The sequence below is a fragment of the Ovis canadensis genome, chromosome 15 (genome assembly GCF_042477335.2).
Source record: "Ovis canadensis isolate MfBH-ARS-UI-01 breed Bighorn chromosome 15, ARS-UI_OviCan_v2, whole genome shotgun sequence".
NCBI classification, from domain to species: Eukaryota; Metazoa; Chordata; class Mammalia; order Artiodactyla; family Bovidae; genus Ovis; species Ovis canadensis.
The window spans coordinates 47,280,072-47,298,645 of NC_091259.1; the positions used below are offsets into that span (position 1 = coordinate 47,280,072).

An 18,574-nucleotide genomic window follows, 5' to 3' on the forward strand; every position below is an offset into this window, starting at 1 on the left:
CTTCGGATTTTCACGAAGATCTAGAAATCCAGATTTCTAGATAACATCTCTCAATTTTTAAATGCTACCCACATTTAAATGTTACCCGCTAATTTAAAACATTGTGCTGCTGAATCGCTTCAGTCGTGTTCGACTGTGCGACCCCACAGATGGCAGCCCACCAGGCTCCACCATTCCTGGGATTCTTCAGGCAAGAACACTGGAGTGGGTTGCCATTTCCTTCTCCAGTGCATGAAAGTGAAAAGTGAAAGTGAAGTCGCTCAGTAAGTTTCCAACTCTTTGTGACCCCATGGACTACAGCCTACCAGGCTCCTCCATCCACGGGATTCTCCAGGCAAGAGTACTAGAGTGGGGTGCCATTGCCTTCTCCAAGCGCTTAACAAAATACATCTGTAGGCCAAAAGCAGCCAGTGAGTAGACAATTTTCAACCTCTGTCTACATGTTTGATTTTTGATCAATTTTATTTTTGGAAGGATGGGTCGAGGCAGTGAAATGGTATGGGATGGAGATAAACACCAGCGAGGCAAACCTGTTGATGTTAAGAAAATATTCTTAACATACTTGAGAAAACAATGGTAGCTGTCTACATCTAATGCTGAATAAATTGCTTCCATTTCTTCAGCTATATTGGGTACAAATCTCAAAGAGTGCGTATTTCTCAAGCAACTTCTCAGAAATTTGTCCTAAAGCAAATGCCCACAATTTACTGTCAATGAACTTTACAAAAACTTAACTATACCACTACGTATTAAACGCTTATCATAAAGATTTAAAATAAGATGAGCAACCACAGAATCGCTCTTCTGTGCCAGGTGCTATGCAGACATTTGGCACCTGGCATCACCAATGTAGGTCACACAGCCTCTGGGCAAGATTCCAGTGAAAGCCTGTCTGACAAATCTCCCTCCAAAACAAAAAAAAATAAACAAAAACAACAAAGAATTCAGAGTCCACATCATAAAGTTGTGCTCAGCCATTTTTTTCCAAGTCCAAACGATAAAAGAGATATTTGTGTTAATAGTAACATCCAATAATAATAATAACATGCTAATAATAATATCTGCACACAGTTTGCAAGTCACAAAGTGCTTTTCCTACACTACCACCTCATTTACTCCTCACAACTTTTAATGGTGCATTTTAGACTTCGTATGTTGTCCGAAGCTATTGACAACACTACTTTTTAAAAACAACATTAAAATAATAACATATTCAGCATTTTCTACACACTGTGTACCAGGCTAAGCATGTTTTCATCTCACCCTCACAAGAACCTCACAGAGGTGATTCGTATGGTCATTGTCCCATTTTACAGGTGAGAAAACTGAGGTTTAAAGAGCATGGGTCCCCACCACTAATAGGCAGAGTCAACACTGCGAGGCACGTCTGCCTCATACCAGCATCCTGAGTGTCCCAGAGGCCATTTCCCTGTGAGCTGACTTCTCTTTGTTGCCAGCACATCTGGAAGCCGCAGCCAAGTCCTCCTGCTCCTCGTCCCCACCCCACCCATGCCCACTTTCCCAACTTGGTCAGAAGCCATTTTTAATTTTTATGTTTCCCACTCAAAACCAGCATGAGACACTTGGAGCTCAGCCAGCCTGCTCCTGGAGGGCCCTGGAGGCCTGGTGAGATGCCCCGGGAGACCAGCCTTCCCTGCTGTAAGCCAATGCAGAGTAGCCTGGCGCCCTGCTAGCCTGCTGGGGTCTAGGTGGGGCTTTCACATCTCTGTCGCCTGAGTGGGGTCTGGGAAGGGGGTCCTGATAGTCCTAACAACCCCATGAAATAGTCGCAGGGGTATCAGAGTGGGGATGGGGAAAAGGGGAGGTGACTTCGGCTAAACGGAGGAGGAGAAAATCTATTCAGCCGACAGCTCTGTTGTATCTGTTATTCCGAGCCCCACATCAGACCCCTGAGACAGGGAGGCATGGTCTCTAATGTGCACAAGGATAAATTATGCAAGCAAAAGCATCAAGCAAGAAACACACACACATACATAGTCACCAGCATAGGCACCCACACACACTTGGAATCACGGAGCAGCTGCTTGTAGGGCAGTAACTCCTGTCCTCTTTTCCCCTCTGTGGCCCCCTCAGTCCTGACTGTACAAGATGCTACCTGCCACAGAGGCCACACCAGGGATGGTCCCAAGTGGCTGCAGAAGGGCGAGGAGGCAGGCACACAGGTCAGGATGGCCCGTGGTGATCAGCGCCATCCCAAGTGTGTGCAGGTAGGTCCAGAGGAGCAAAGGAAGGGCGAGGGCTCTGTCCTAGGGGAAGAAGGGGGTTCACTCTCTTATACAAGGATGAGGGTGGGTTCACAAGGTGGAAGAAAGATGAAGGGACAGACCCTGCCAGGAACAGATGCGTCTTTAGCACCACTGACTAGGACATGGAAACGGGAGGGGACATGCGGGCTAAACTGTGAGGACCCCCAGGGAGTTCATGTTCATAGCCCAGACTCTTGGGATGCAAAGGGCAAGGAGATCCAGCAGGTGAGTGGCTACCTGAGCAGGCAGGCTATTGGTCAACTCTGTGCTGAGCTCCTGCCTAGAAGTCGAGGCTTAACAGGCTGCCCAGTGAGTGAACACAACTTTTATTCATCTATAACCAAACACATACATGTGAAATGGTCTGTGGGATGAGGGCTGAGAATGAGTAGGAGGATGGGCTGCCGAACACCTGGAGAAGAATGGGCGGGAGCGAAGACCCAGTCAGGCTCCTGGGTGCAGACCCTGCTCTCATGCCTCCAACTGATCTGGACCTCTGGTCCTCTGAAAGGTATCTGCAATAATAATGCTAACCCTGACCTCAGCACACACTACTGAGGCTCTAATACTAAGTGGTTACCCACCCGGCACTTTGACAGTGCCTGCCCTGTGGTGAGCAATCAACGAGCAGCATAAAGGGATCACAGTAATGGTGATGATAAGACCCAGGTTCCTTATCGAGGAGGGCAGGGAAGGTTTCCTAGGAAGAAATGAATCAGCTGATATCAGACGGGTGAACGGGCATGAACCAGGCAGGGCAGAAGGAAAGCATTCCATGCTGAGGGAACAGCTTCTGGGAAGTCCCTGAAAGGGCAAGGGAAAGCAGCAGCAGCATCAGTGTTTCCAGGAGAGGAAAGCAGCCCAAGCGCCTGCTGGAGCACTCTGGTTGGCAGGACACCTCTGAGCGGAGGAGGACTGCTTCTTCAAGGAAGCCTTCCCGGATTACTTTAAGCTCCCAAGGAGAAACTGCATTCTCGGCATAATTTCCTGGTTCTGTGGCAGAACTAGAGGTGAAGGAGAGGCAAGAACATGAAGTTGAAAGCCCCAAAGGAGAACATGAGAATGTAGCAGCTCGCACTGGGGTGTACTGCAGGAGCTCCCAGGGTGGGGGCACACAGACGTGGCCCTGGCATCCCTGGGCTCATAGCTGCTTCCTGTTAGCTAGTCCTCAGTATTCACTGGGCAAGGTCCCTGGTGGCTCAGCGGTAAAGAATTCACCTGCAATGCGGAGTTGCAGCAGGAGCCGCGAGTTCAATCCCTGGGTTGGCAAGATCCCCTGGAAAAGGAAATGGCAGCCCCCTCCAGTGTTCTTGCCTGGGAAATCCAGTGGATGGAGAAGCCTGGTGGGCTACAGTCCATGGGGTTGCAAAGAGTTGGACACGGCTAAGTGACTGAGTGTGCACGTGTGCACACACACACAGTATTCACTGAGGACTTTACAAGGTTCCAAATGAAGATAAAGGTGCCATTGGGCCCCTCTAGAAAGGACCACTGGCCTTCCTCATCCCCCAGCCAGAAAAGCACTCTCCGCCGGACTGCACAAGGGAAAAGCTGTCAGTGGTTAGCAAGAGTCATTACTTTGGCTAATTTAGGAAATTTGGGATCTGTCCAGAAAGCTGGGTGGACCTCATTCTTCAGCATTCCGTGATGGACTATTTTTCATTTTGAATTGCTTTCCTAGCCCATCAACAACAGGAGTTAAAAATACAAAAGTCAGGGGCAAAAAATATAGAGAAGTTATGTTCCAAAGCCTCCACAGGTGGGGAGATGCAATAGGAAACCACAAATCCCAGCCCACACCAACCTATCCTGCCATCAAAACTGAGAAGCAGGGGGGCCCCACCCAACTCAATAACCAATGAAACTCCAATTTCAAATACATCTGATCATGTTATAAATGTGCTGTTTGGCTGCACAAACAGACTCTGCTATCCTCACTCTTTCAACAAAGACTTCCTGAGCCAGGTGTTCTGTGCTGGCACCAAGAACCCAGAGATTTTGTGGGTGTGCGCGCGCGCACGTGTGTGTGTGTGTGTGTGTGTGTGTGTGTGTGTGTGTGTGTGGTCTCCACCCTTAAGGAGCTCAGTTTTCTGAGCGTAACAGATAGTAAATCAACAGTTACATCAATAAGTGCTTTGGGAGAAAGAGCAATGCAGGGTGTTCTGGGAGCCAGGAGGAAGGTCATGTCCAGGGCAGGGTTGGGGGAAGGTGTCCAGAAGAGCAGAAACCTGAGCTGAGTTACTGAAATGGGAAGCAGGGGAAGGGTCATTCCAGGGAAAGAGCCCAGCTCAGGCCAAGGCACCAAGGGGTGACGGCGTTGAGAAGCTAGGCTGAGGTTAGAAATATGGGCTATGGAAAGAGTGAAATGGGGAAGGTGGCTGAAGGCCAGTTATGAAAAGACTACAGGCCTGCTGAGGGGGCTGGGGTTCTCTTCTACAAGCAATGATGAGCCCCTGGAGAGTTTGGGGGTTTTTTGGCCACGCAGTGAGGCATGTGGGATCTTAGTTCCCTAATCAGGAGTTTGAACCCTTTGCATTGGAAGCCTGGAGCCTTAACCACGGGACCACCAGGGAGGTCTAGCCCCTAGAGAGAGCTTTCAGCAGAAGAAAGTCTCGATAGATGTGTGAGTTAGAAACTTCATGCTGCGAGGAGATGGGGGTGCGATTAGGAAGACAAAAGCTGCCCCAGGAAGGCCAATGGAGAGGCTATTGAAACAACCCAAAGAAGGAGTCCTAAGTGAAGAGGTGGGGAGGGAGAAGGAAGGAGGGAGGGATGAAGGAGAAGATGGGCTTTTCCAGATGAGGTAACACGTGGAAGATGACAGTGCAGGGAAAGGACAAAGCCAAGGATGACTCCTGCAGCTGGCACGCCTGAGGGGGTTTAAGTTACACCCACGGCAGGCACCGCAGGAAGACAGACGCACAGGGTACCAGGAGAGGGCTGACCGGAAGTCCCCGCGGACCATAGCTCGGAGCGGGGGTGGGGGCGGGGTGGGGTTTGGAGAGGCTCTGGGCATTTTCCGGCGATTTCAGGATACAGGTGAGCAGTGGATGAGCTCGGCGGGGAGGAATACTGGGGCTGACCCTAACGGGATCAAGCAAAACCTTATTAAGCTAAAGACAGAAAAAGACAACCGGCACAGCAGGCTGTGGAGGCCAGGTCTACAGAACTGCAGGGAACCAGGGGGTAGCAGGGCAGACAGAAAGTGAGCAGAGGAGGGGCGCGAGAGCGGAGCGCTCAGCCCCGCCAGAGGCAGGAGGCCCCTCTGACACCCAGGGGGCGCTCTCGCGGCGGGGAGCAGTTAGCTGGTATCAGCAACCGCACCAAGCCTAGCAAAGAGAACAGTGTGGAGGTATTCGCAGTCATCCCAAAGAGCATTATCATCGCTTTCTTCAGAGCCTTATCCTGCCTGTCTGACCTTAGATCTCACCCCCTCTACTCTGTCTGTCCTGCTCATGCATCTGCCTCATGAGGACAGACCTTGTCTGGTGTCTCCTCTATGACCACAGTGCCGAGCTCAGTGCCTGACACACCAAAGGTTAAGCACCTTGTCCCAGGCTGCCTGGTTCACTAAAAACAACAAAATCCAGTGGGCACATGCTACACACCTGATACCAGCCTGGATGCTGGTGGAGAGCAAGACAAAACAGGACTCTGCCCTTGGAACCTGAAGTTGGAGGTGAGCAGAGAGAAAGTCAAGTATTTCAACAAAAAGCAGATTATCACTGCTGCAGAGCTAGGACTGGAATCTGACTGTCACGCCTTCTAGTGAGATTTCCTTTCCAAGCCCAAGGGTGCTGCCTTCTCCACCTAAAGGGACATTTCAGCTGGGGAAACAGTCAAGTAAGTGTTTGAAGTTTGGCCTTAGTCTCTTCCAGGGGTCCCACACTCCTGCCATCCTTTTAATAGACTCCTAAGAAGCAGGAACACCCGTTGTAGCTCTAAGTATTTAACCTTAAGAGCTCATGCTGACTCCAATCCTTCTACATAAGACAGAGGAGCAATTCCGGATTTAGGTGGGAATTAGGTGGGAAAGAGAAAGCAGTGCAAACCAGGGGTCAGATACTCTGGGTTCAAATCCCTTCTAACCTCAGGCAGGTTACTCAGTCTCTTGTGATTTGATTTCCTATTGCTGAAGTGGAAACACTAATGCCTCTGTCACTGGTTGTTGCAAAGATGAAATTAAAATGATACCTACAGAGCACTCAGCACTGTGCCTGGAACTCAGTGAGATTTCACCAAACAGAGGCTGCAAACCTGTTCCACCTGTTGCTTTAATGACTCCATCTCTACCTGATATATTTGTGAAAAGTGAGCCAAAAACTACTCGGAATTCAAACCCAAGGACATACACTCAAAGTGTTCAAAACATAAATTGCTATCTAGTTGAGTGACTTGAGGAACTGTCTCAAATTCCCATACTTGGGCAGACTCTGCGGTAAGGAGTTTCATTTCCATTTCTTGCTCTATCCTATTTTCTCCTCCAATTCAGGCAAATGCAACTATTTCCCCAACAGATCGCATCTTGTCTCGTGGCAGGGGTCCAGACACGGACTGGATTCCACTGGTGCAAGTTGTAGCAGAGCTCGGAACGCCACACCTCAAACAAAGCGTAAGAACACAATTGCAAGCCCAAGGTACACACAAACTCCCAAACACACTTGGCTCCAGAGGACAGGAGACCGGTCACAGCATGCTTTGCTGGCCTCAAAGCTAAAAAGCTTATTTTGGCATTCAGATGCTGAAATCTTTGTATCTCCTTTCTTTCACCACTCAAACTCTCCATAACTGGTCTCTTTTTACTAACGTCTCTGATTCTTGATCCCTCGTTTATGATGGACCCTGTGCAACCTCGCTGCCTCCCCACTCCTGCCTCCCCGCAGCATGTTCTCAAGGCCAGCTGTAACCACCTTATCACTAACAGCAGCCTTCCCTCAGGTCCCTTTCTCCTTGGTCTCTGCTGGCCCATCCTCTCTGCTTCCTGAGACTCTCTCCCCCTCGGCATCTGGTTCTCTTCCAGTTCCTGTTTTTCCCATCCCAGAGTTATGCACACTCACTAAGGCTCCGCCCTCGGCACATCACGGGGAGAGCGTATTAATCCTATGCTTCTCTTCTACATCTCCAGGCCCACCCTTCCCAGCCCAGGTGCTGACCGTGTATCTGCAGTGATATATTAGACACGTCCTGTGGATGAACCACTGCCACCTCGAATTCAGTATACCTAAAACTGGGTGCACCAACTATCCTTCTCCACCCCAAACTGCCACATTTTGGTCAATGGTTATGAACTATCACATTTAAACATTCATCTTCTTTGGCTCCTGTCTTTAAAGTCTAAGAATACCATAAGCCCTGCGTTCCTCCCTTTGCACTATCTCTTCTTTTGGTCCTTTGCTCCATCTTAACTGTCGTTAGCCACGTGACTTCATGCCTGGACTGCTGCTGCTGCCTTGGAACAGAGTCTATGCTTCTTGTCCAGAATGCCCCTAACATGTTACTTCAGCCATTTTACTTCTTTGCTCCAAATAACTTCAATGGCTTCTTGCTGTCTCCAAGTGCCTCAGCCTAGCATTCAGGGTCTAAAAAGGGGTGGGCAAACTATAGCCCACAGGCCAAATTCGGTCCACTATCTGTTTCTGTAAATAAAGTATAATTGGAACACAGCCACACCATCACAGACATATTATCTATGGCTGCTTTCCCGCTACAATGGCAGAGTTGAGGAGCCATGATAGAGACCATATGGCCTAGGAAGCCGAAAATATTTACCATCTGATCCTTTACAGAAAAAGTTTGCTGACCCTGGTTTAGAGTAATCAGCCACCAGCAGATCCTGCCAAACTTCTTACTCACCACTCGTTTGGATGAAATTTTTGTTCTCGTGGGTCTTTTGCTGAGTCCACTTTCTTTCCATCTTATACCCACCTTCTCAAGCCAGAGAAGCATATTTCATCCCCCAGCTGGACTTGTCAATCATTCAGAACACAGTTAAGCTCTGCCTCTCTGTGAGGCCAGCTTTATCTATCCTCTGCACCTGGGATACTTCCCCTCTGGCCTCTCTCTCTGAATCGACCACAGAAACATAAATTGAGATCCCTTCTCCTGCAGATCTTTTCCACCTACACTGTGGGCTTCTCCAGAGTACAGGTGCAGTACCCTTCACAGAGCAGTACCAGTGATAACGACCTTGCCCTTCATTCCAAATACCAATCCTTGATAGCATAATTCGGTAAGAAGGCATCAAACAAACTTACCAATGAAGGCCTAGCATTCCACATTTGAAAAGTTAAGCTTGGGTCCAAAAACATGCACGTTAGACAGCACCACCTAAAAGCCAATGAAATAAGAGTTTAGCTTTAAAAGAGAACATTTCTACATTTTCTTTAAATTTACAACTCCCAGTGAGTTGTGATTCACTGTCCTCCCAGGCTGGCCATCTCTGCCTAGAAAATACTGCTCATCCTTCAAATCCACCAGACGGTCTCTCCCTGGAAGCCACCCCGGTGTCCCAGACAGGCCAAGCACCCCTCCTGTCAGCTCCCGGGAACTCTGGTGAGACATTTATGGTAACACAGGGTACAATGCAGCATACTTCTTATTTGGGAACAGGGTCTCCTTAGACTGTACACTTGTCAAGAGAAGAGATCTGATAAATTCACCCCATCCCTTATCCCCACTGCCTAGAGTACTATGGGCATTTAGATAGTTCTCAATAAATATTTGTAAAATGGGTGGAAAAGTTAACCCACTCAATTCATAAACACATGCCCAGGTATCTAAAATTCTGCTGGACCACAATTGTCATCCTAGAAATGCATGCTTCAATCTCACTGCTTTTAATAGGCAATGGTTTAACAGGAAGGATTAATGAGATTAATCTTCTAAATGCACACCTTTGGAATGCCACTTCCCTGAGCAGAAACCTTTAAAGGCTCCCAGAACCTAAGAAGGCAAGCCGGACTCCACAGGCGGGCTGCCAGGCCTACAACAACTGGCCCAGCCTGAGTCTGCAGCCTCAGCTCGTGTGGTCTCCCCCAGTGGACCCCTCACTCCAGACAAAGGACTGGTGGCCTGTCCCTTCTCTCAGCATTCTTCCTCCCCTTCTTGCCACATTATCTCCCTCTATACTGCAGTGACCTCCATTTCAACATGTTGTTCCAGACCAAGGTCATGGTGGGGCCCAAGAAAGTTTTTTTCTCCTTTAGAATTATGTATGTGTGTGTGTGTATGTGGTAGTGGTGATAAAAAACATGACAAAATTTACAAGCTTAACCATTATTAAGTGTGCAGCTCAGTGGCATTACATACATTCACACTGTTGTGCAAACACTACCATCCAGCTCCAGACTCTTTTTTATTGTCCACAAAACTGAAATAACAGCTCTACTTTCTCCTTTCCTCCCTGTCCATGGCACCCAAAACGTTTCTGTGGAATGAATGAATGAAGACATGAATAAATCTGATCTCAATCCTCCCTACAAAAGCCAGAAGTACTGTCTCTTTCTGCTGGACTCCCATGGTATCATCTTTACATCTTTCTCAGACCTATTTCCCCCAATCTTAAATGACCCTTTTTGCACACTTGTATTCCCCTTCAAGGTGGGAACTACTACTTATTGGAAAGGCTGTGCTTGGGTCTAAAAGCATGCATTTAGCTTCTCCTCCATGTTATTCCATCTGACGGGCAAGTCTATGTCTTCCCCATATAGCTCTTGCAGTCAGTGAATCACTCCCTCTTATTGACATCTCTCTTCACTTGGCTTCCAGGCTAGCGTTCTAGGCTTTCCACCCACCTCACTCACTGGCTGTTCGTTCCCTTTGCTGGTTCTTCCTCGTCTCCCCACATCTTAATGTCAGAAAGCCCCAGGACTCGAATCATAGTTCTCCTTTCTGTATTCCTTCAATCCCCCCCTGGGTGATCTCAGCTAGTCTCCTACACATCAAGGATGCCCAGATTTCTCTCCAAGCGCAGGTCTCTCGTTTGGACTCCTGGCTAGTATATTCTACTGCCTGCTTTAGGGAAGATGTCAAGTGGAGAGGAGGTCTCTGTGAGATGTGTTTGCTGGATCACACTTGACACGTCTCACATAGACCCCTGACCTTCCCCCAGACTTGCTCTTCCCAGAATCTTACCAATCTTAGTTTAAAGGCATGGTCTCCTGGTCTTCTAGTTGCCAGGGTGAGAGGTTTGGAGTCATTCTCATCTCTCTTTCTCTCTCCAATCCTCACCAAAACTGGTTTTTACCTTCAAAATAATGGGTTGGTCAAAAACTTCGTTTGGGTTTTTCCGCAACATCTTGGTTAAAATCCAAATGAACCTTTTTGCCAACTCAGTATATTCAGAATGTGGCCATTCCTCACCCCCTCCGCCCTCGCCACCCTAGGTTATTGCCAGAGCCTCTAACTGGTGCCCCTGCTCTCGTTGCCTCTGTGTTTGGTGTCACTGCCACCTCCACCCACGGCTTAGTCTCAATACAGGACAGAGTCTGTTATGATGTAAGACACATTACGTCACTTCTTTGGTTAAAATTCTTGTAAGCTTTCCCAGCAAGGACAATGCCCAAGGGACAAGTGTTTCCAAAGTAGACTGGCGGGCCCCAGGGTAGGCTGATGGGCAAGGCGGGGTCTTCCAGCCAGTGTCCCTGGCAGTGCTGATATATCTCCTATTATCTGACTCCTTAAAGAAAAGATACTTCTTAAAAGGAGAAAAATATAATTAATCAACTTACTTTCCCAGTTAGGGTACCACAAGAAGCCATTAACATTCACATTTCTTAAGAATTCATAAAAAAGGCATGTTGAATCTGCCACCAATTCATAACTTGTTTCCAAAGAGCAAGTTTAGCCTTCCGGAGAACAGCGGTTACCTGCTCGGTGCTGGTGGTGAGTCCTCCTGAAGCCCCCTTCACTCACCATGCCCTGCCTGCCTGATTGTCTCCTCCAGACTCTCTCTCTCTCCTTGGGGTGCCTGATGCTGTGGCTGGAGATGAAGTCCAAATGAAATAAGAATCGAAGGACTGGAAGTAGCTCAGGTCTTATCCGTTCTCCTCAGAACCACAGCAGCAGCCTCTCAACCAGTCTCCCCAGATCTACCCATTGATGGCTTAGCTGCAAGTTGGGTCCAGCTCTTTTGCGACCCCACTGACTGATTTTCAACCACAACCTCATACAGTGATAATTTTAAGAAAACCTAGATTTGATCAAGTCCCCTGCTTTATAACTTTCCAAAGAGCTCCTGGGCTTCCCAGGTAACACTAGTGGTAAAGAATTCACTTGCCAATGCAGGAGACATAGGAGCCACGGGTTCGATCCCTGGGTTGAAAAGAACCCCTGGAGGAGGACATGGCAACCCACTCCAGTATTCTTGACAGAAGAATCCCATGGACAGAGGAGTTACAGTCCATGGGGTCGCCAAGAGTAGGACATGACTGAATGTCCCAGCACACACAGAGTTCCTACACATTGCCATATGATAAATTCTTCAAAATATATTACAACAAACCATAGTAAATATTCTCTTTTTTTAATCTTCCCTAGATACTTTTACTCTGCTTTCTTTTTAAAAAGGTCTTGCTTGACCCAATGCGGGGTGGGGGTGGGGGGTTGGGGGGTGGTGCGGGTAGGGTAATCCATCCAGCTCAGATTAGAGCAATCTTCACCCCTCAACAGCCAGTTGTGCTGTAGTGTTCCCAAAGGCCAAGCACATCACCCAAGCTGGGCCATCCAGAGCCGTTCTCTAGAACTGATATATGGATGCAGAGAACGGAGTTCTCCCTTCGCTGGAATGGCTACACTGGGGCTATCAGCAGTGGTGCCTCACAGGGAGGGAGGCCTGTCTGCAGTAAGAAAGAGTGATGTTAACGCACAATGAACCGGAGGCGCCAGATGGATCCCCAGCAGTGTCAGCTCCTATTCCGGAACCTCCTGCTTTTGTGAACTCCTACAGCATCCAGCATCCTTCCCAGTTATGGAACCAGTAACTACCCACTCATGCCTCGACGAGCTGGAGTCCCAACAGGCCCCCTGGGACGTTTCCTCTATCCGTGCCTTTCTCCACATTGGTTCCTCTGCCCAGAATGTGAGCTCCCTGGGTTTTTACACAGCAGCCAGGCTTCCTCTGTGAAGTCAGCCCTGAAGGCAAGCACAGCAAGTCCAGTCTTACTGACATGCTCTAAAAGGCCTAGAATATACCCACTAGGTTACACTCACACCCCTCCCCTGCCTTCCCAATCTCCTAGCTAGTTGCCCAAGCTAGAAATCTCAGACTCACCTGGTCTTCTCAGACTTCCTCAAGGCCCATGTGGACTCCCCCTTCTTCTTTCTGCCCCATGTCTGCTGTCATAGTCCAGAACCTCATCCTTTCCTCCCTGAGCTCAGGTACCAGCCTCCTGGTCTCTCTGCCTCTCCCCTTCCCCATCCCTCCACACCATGGCAGAGATGACCTTCCAAGAGCCCTTCTACCAGCTACAGAGTCAAAACCCTGGTGTGAAGGCCCTCCACGTACTGGCTTCCACCCAATCCTCTAGTTTCTCTAACCACTTCCACTTCCAGGAGGATGAAGAAGACACACTCTCCCCTTTCCACCTTCTGTGTACAATGAAAACTCCTACACGGGACACACAAGGCAAACGCGAGAAGACTCCGAAGGCAGAGTGAAGAAGGCAGTCCAGCAAGGGGCCTCAGCCCCGAGGAAGGACACTGTGGCGAGCGGCCCATGGTTGCTTTATGTCCCACTTGGAATGGAAGAACCTGGAGATGCCAACAAGCACAGACCAAAAAGGCTCCAACGAAAGCTTGCTGCCTGCAGCAAGACAGACAACTTTTAGATAATAACTGCGCTATATCAGCCAACACCACAGAATAGCCCATGGTCCCACCCATACCCATACGACGAAGGGCAAATGACATCTGTAAAAAACATCTACAGCTAACCGTGCGCTTACCAGTGAGAAGACTGAACGCTGCCCCCAAGATCAGGAACAGACGATGCTGTCCACTCCCAGCACCCTCCCTCAACCAAGTGCTCCAAGTCCCAGCCAGCACCAGAGGCCACAAAAGCAAACAAAACAAACAGACCGGAAAGGAAGAAATAAAACCGTCATCTCTATTTGTAGATGATATGACTGTCCAGATAGAAAATCCTGAGGACTATAACCAAAAAAGAAAAAAAAAATGCCTACGACCAATGAGTGAGTTTAGCAAGGATGAAGGATACAAAATAAAAACAAAAACTCAACTGTTTTCCTGGATACTAGCAATGAACATGTGGACCCTGAAATTAAGAATACAGTATCATTTACAATCACTAAAGAAAAAAAAGGAATACTTGGGTGTAAATATAATTTCTTGCAGCAAATCATTCTAGTCTACTCTGCCAGGAGGGCAGGAACAGTATATATTTGTTTCCCTCTCCAATGAAACCAAAAAACTGAGCCAGTGCCCAGCACCTAGAAGACAGGCAATATTTGTTGCCACAGCTCATATTCTGCTCTGTTTAAGATAGACTTTCTTTCCCTTTATGCTCCTAGCGGGAGCATCGTCCACTAAAAAATTCCCTCTCTCATTTCTGCCTTGGCAGGTCATGATTGCCAAGGAAGAACCAGGGAAGCTGTTTCTGCTCCCACTCCAAAACACAGTTATATTCTTACATTACACACAGCATGGAAATGGCCTCTGCAGGCTCCTCTCTATCACCCAGAGGGAAACTGGGCACCTTCCACATCAGCCCGAGGGAGGAGCCCTGAGGCTCAGCCCGAAGACCCCCGGTAATGACATGAGACCCCTGACAGTGCTGTCCCCTCCGGACTCTGTGCTGAGAGGAGCCACAGATGTCCCCCAAGTCCCGCTGTCTAAAAGCTCATTGTGAAAAAGAACTGCCTATCTGTGCTGAAGGAAGTACTGTGGAGGAGAAGAGGCTATGAGAGACAGGTCAGGCCCCAGAGGGTGTCTGGATACCTTTTTCCAAAAACTCTTCCCCTCTTTTTACTTCTAAGGGTTGAAAGTTGAGTCTAATAGTCATTAAGCAAAAGCCACAATCTCAGAACCATCCTGAGTCCTCTCTTTCTGTCCCACCCCACCACCCATTCCACAGCAAAACCTGTTCCACCTTCAGAACAGAGCTCAAATCCAACCACTTCCCAGCATCTCCACCACCACCACCTCCACTCGGGACCTAGCTGCTCTCATCACTCACTGGGTAATGCCAACACACTCAACTTCTCTCCCTGAGTTCTCCTTCAACACAGCACCATGAGCCTGTCAAGATATGACTCAGATCATGCCATTCCTCTTTCAAAACGCTGAAGTGTTCCTGGCTCTCCCTGTCAGTCACAAAGCAACCAAGGCCTGACAACGGCCTTAGTGGCCTGGCCCCCTTACTTCTCCGTCCTCACTTTCCACCACGTCTTCCCCTTCTCCTCACTCTACTCCAGCCACTCTGTCCACCCGCTGTTCCCAAGCCTGACTCTCTCCCCCAGTTAGACCCATGACTAACTTCTTCACCTCATTCACTATACACTATACTAGGAGTTTACCCATCTTTGTGAGCCTGTCAGACTCCTCTGTTCACAGGATTTTTCAGCCCTCTGGGCTCCTCTGTTCATGGGATTTTTCAGGAGAGAATATTGGAGTGGGTTGCCATTTTCCTCCTCCAGGGGATCTTCCCAAACCAGGGGTCGAACCCGCATCTTCAATGTCTCCTGCACTGCAGGTGGATTCTTTACCCCCTGAGCCATCAGGGAAGCCTGCATGCTATGAGTTTACCAAAATCCATTTCCTTTTACTAGTAAGCACATGGCTGGACTACATTTCCCAGCTTCCCTTGCAGTCAGGAGCACACATGTGACTGAGTTCTGAGTATGAGAGATGCAAGGCTTCTTCCACACTGGCCTGTAAAAACGTTCCCAAAGTCCTCTCTCTTTTTCAGCTGAATGGAAAGGAATCTGGGGCCTTGACAGAGACACAAGATAGAAGGAGTGTGGGTCCCTCAACAACCATCAGGAAGGATGCCTGCTAACCAGGAGCAGCCCCACTGGAACTTTTCTCTCTGAGAAATAAAAGTTTTCTTGAGTTGACTCACTGAGATTTGAGATGTCTGTTTGCTATCTGACCTAACAACTCTGTCTCCTTCTCAATGAGGCCTTCGATTCTCTATTTAAAATCCTCCCAACACTTCTTAGCTGACCACCTTACTTTGCTTTTCCCCATAGTCCTTATTACCATACAGCATACTGTATATTTTGTTTTTTGTTCCTCTATCTCTCCAAATATGAATGTAAGCTAAAGGCAGGAATTTTTGCTTTTCTTTTTCTCTTCTTGTATCCCCTGGGTCTAGAACAGTGCTTGGCAAATTGTAACAACAATCCTGTGTGGTTGAATGAATGAATAAATGAATGAATGGGACTACATGGGCTCCAAGGTCAGAAAGGCCTGGGTGGAGGCCTGCTCTGCCATTTACTGTGTGACCTGGGGCAAGTTACTCTCCCTCTGCGAGACTCATTTTCTTCATCTGTAAAATGGGAGGAAGTAACAGTACTTTCTTTATGGAGACTGGAAATAATTAAGCTCATGAATATAAATCTTTTAGTGCCATGCCTAGAAATAGCTCAGGCTCCATAAATGCTAATTACCAACATTGTCAACTCAAGGCCAGAGGACAAGACTGGTTGTCAGGCACTCACAAGGTCACTGGCAGGGACATCCGTCAGAGAGGAAGGAACTGAACAGATATTTACATGCACAAAGTCTTCTGGAAGAAACCGTGGCAAACACCTAGGCAGTGAGATTCAACGGAGAAGGCAATGGCACCCCACTCCAGTACCCTTGCCTGGAAAATCCCATGGGCAGGGGAGCCTGGTAGGCTGCAGTCCATGAGGTCGCTAAGAGTCGGACATGACTGAGTGACTTCACTTTCACTTTTCGCTTTCATGCATTGGAGAGGGAAATGGCAACCCACTCCAGTGTTCTTGCCTGAAGAATCCCAGGGATGGGGGAGCCTGGTGGGCTGCCGTCTATGGGGTCGCAGAGAGTCAGAGGCGACTGAAGTGACTTAGCAGTAGCAGTAGCAGCAGTGAGATTCAAGAGCTGCCTGAAAGTTCTCAGTAAATTGCAAACGATCAGAAAACATGACAACTGGTGTCAGGGGTGATGAAAAATGTGTGCAGAGTCTGCAGAAAAGCATTGCTCTGGAGAGAGCACCACCCCAGTGATGAGAGATCACTCTGTGCCTTTTAAGAAACAATTTTCACAGCAAAGCTTGAGGAGAAAGAGGCCTCTTGCATCATGAGGACAAGGTAATAAGGCTATAAAAATGGAACTCAAATAAACCACACACAGAGCCCACATGGGCCCAATTTTCCAGGAAAAACAGCGATTGCTGCAGCTTTCAGATGAGGCAGTCACACTTATGCCTGAGCATAGCAAATAGCTTTCAGAAATCATTAGGCTGCAGAAAAGCCACTGGGTTTGCCAAATTAGCCGTGCCAGCTCTCACCTGCCCTCTCTGTCACGACTGCCTCTACCAATAAGAGGATACAGGCAATGATACCCAGTGCCTGCACCTGCTTTGCCATCTTCAGAATACAGAGCCTCCTGGAGCGAACAGCACCGTAGTCAGGAGAGCCTCGGCTGATGCTCCTGTGTCTGCAGCCTGGCTGCCCCCTCCACACAGACCCTCTAGGCTTTCTGGTTGGCTCAGACATGCCCTCAGATCTCACTTCCTGGAACTCTCTGCCTTGTTAACAAACCCCTCCTTGAAGCTCCTTCTTCCTGAGGCTCCTTCCAGAGCTCTCATCAAACTCCCCCAAATCCATCACCATGATCCCTTTCGTGTCCATCTCTGGCCCCTCTCCCACTTCTGCATCTCTAAACATTGATACCCCAAGCCTCTAAAATATGGTGTCTACCCACCTTTCTAATCCATGTATGTTCTTCCTCTATATGGGAGGCAGGACAGCTTTCTGGTTAGAAGCAGATATTCTGGAGCCAGACCAACTGGCTCTGATCTCAGTTGTATAACACTATGGTCTTAGGCAGTTAATAAACTGTTTTATGTCTATCCATTCATCTGTAAAATGGAGATGATTATAAAAGACCTCATTTGGGTCACTGTAGGGATTAAATGAGCTAATAGAGAGATAAAGTTCTTAGAATCATGCCTCATACCTGATACACTCCATAATGTGCTGGCAGTGACTACTATTACACGAGCCATTGTTTAAGCCAAACCCCGAACATACAGCCTGTCCTTCTGCCTCAGTTTCCTCTACTCAGGCCTTTTATCTTCACTGGAGATGTCCAGGTGCTATCTCAGCCAGTCCTTCAGGTGCTGACAGGAGTAACCAGTCTTAAACACCTTTCTGTAATCCCCACTCCAGCTGTCCAATGAGATGGAATACCTCCCTTCTCTAACAGGGTCGGGCTGACTTCTCCCAGGACCCTCTTCTCAATCTCTCTTGAGTAACCATTAATTTTATTTTAGTTTTTTAAAATTTTTATTTACTTCTTTCTGGCTGAGATGGGTCTCTGTCGCTGGCACGTAGGTCTTCTCTAGTTGTGGCAAGCGGGGGCTACCACCCTCTAGTTGCGGTGAGCAGGCTTCTCATTGCAGCGGCTTCTCCTGTTGCAAAGCATGGGCTCTAGAGCCACGGGGTGGGCAGTTGTGGCGCACGGGCTTAGCTGCCCTGAGGCATGTGGAATCTTCCCCGGCCAGGGATCGAACCTGCGTCCCCCGCATCAGCAGGTGGATTCTTAACAACTGAACCACGGGGGAAGTCTGAACAGTCATTAATTTTAGACTTGTCTTACCTTCCCACTCCCAGTCCATAAGCTCCTCAGAAACAGGGGTGCATTGGGGTTTTTTTCCCCAAGTTTTTATCCCCTGTTACTTTATTCACCGTAAAGACTCAGTCAACATTTGCTGGATTATGTGGAAATGCAAAGCCTGGAGCCTGGGTCTACATAACAATCAACAGAGACCAAATCAACAACCGATCAGCAGGACGGAGGAAGCCTTCCCCATCACCCCAATACAGATGTCAAGTTAAAAAGAATACGAGGGACTAAGTGAGTGACATCTGTTTCTCTGTTTCATTCTAGCCATTTACTAATGGCCAACAAAAAGCCAAAACCTTTTCAGGAAGTTGGCAATTTGCTTCCACTGTGAAGAAGACTTCTCTTCCTGACAGGCTCACTCTGTCTTAGGGAGACATGGTTTCTCCCTCAAAAATCCTATTTACTTTTTCTTGTTTTAGGCTATTTCTCTAAAACATCCTCAAGAAGAGATCATTGTTTATTTTGTTATTGTTTTA

The 18,574-nt window shown here is 48.2% G+C and overlaps 1 protein-coding gene across 6 annotated transcripts in view; it reads right to left on the reverse strand.

Moving 5' to 3' along the window:
• Positions 1-18,574, reverse strand: part of BMAL1 (basic helix-loop-helix ARNT like 1) — a 116,800-nt gene that overhangs the window by 74,948 nt on the left and 23,278 nt on the right. For 2 of the 6 annotated variants that reach the window (XM_069554332.1, XM_069554335.1), the window contains exons 2-3: positions 10,401-10,512; positions 8,522-8,594 (exon numbers count right to left, since the gene is read on the reverse strand). The exons of 2 other annotated variants lie outside the window; for them this stretch is intronic. The gene's annotated coding sequence lies outside the window, so the exon portion shown is untranslated. The remainder of the gene's footprint in view (positions 1-8,521; positions 8,595-10,400; positions 10,513-18,574) is intronic. 2 more of the 6 variants (XM_069554331.1, XM_069554334.1) reach the window with 1 other exon arrangement.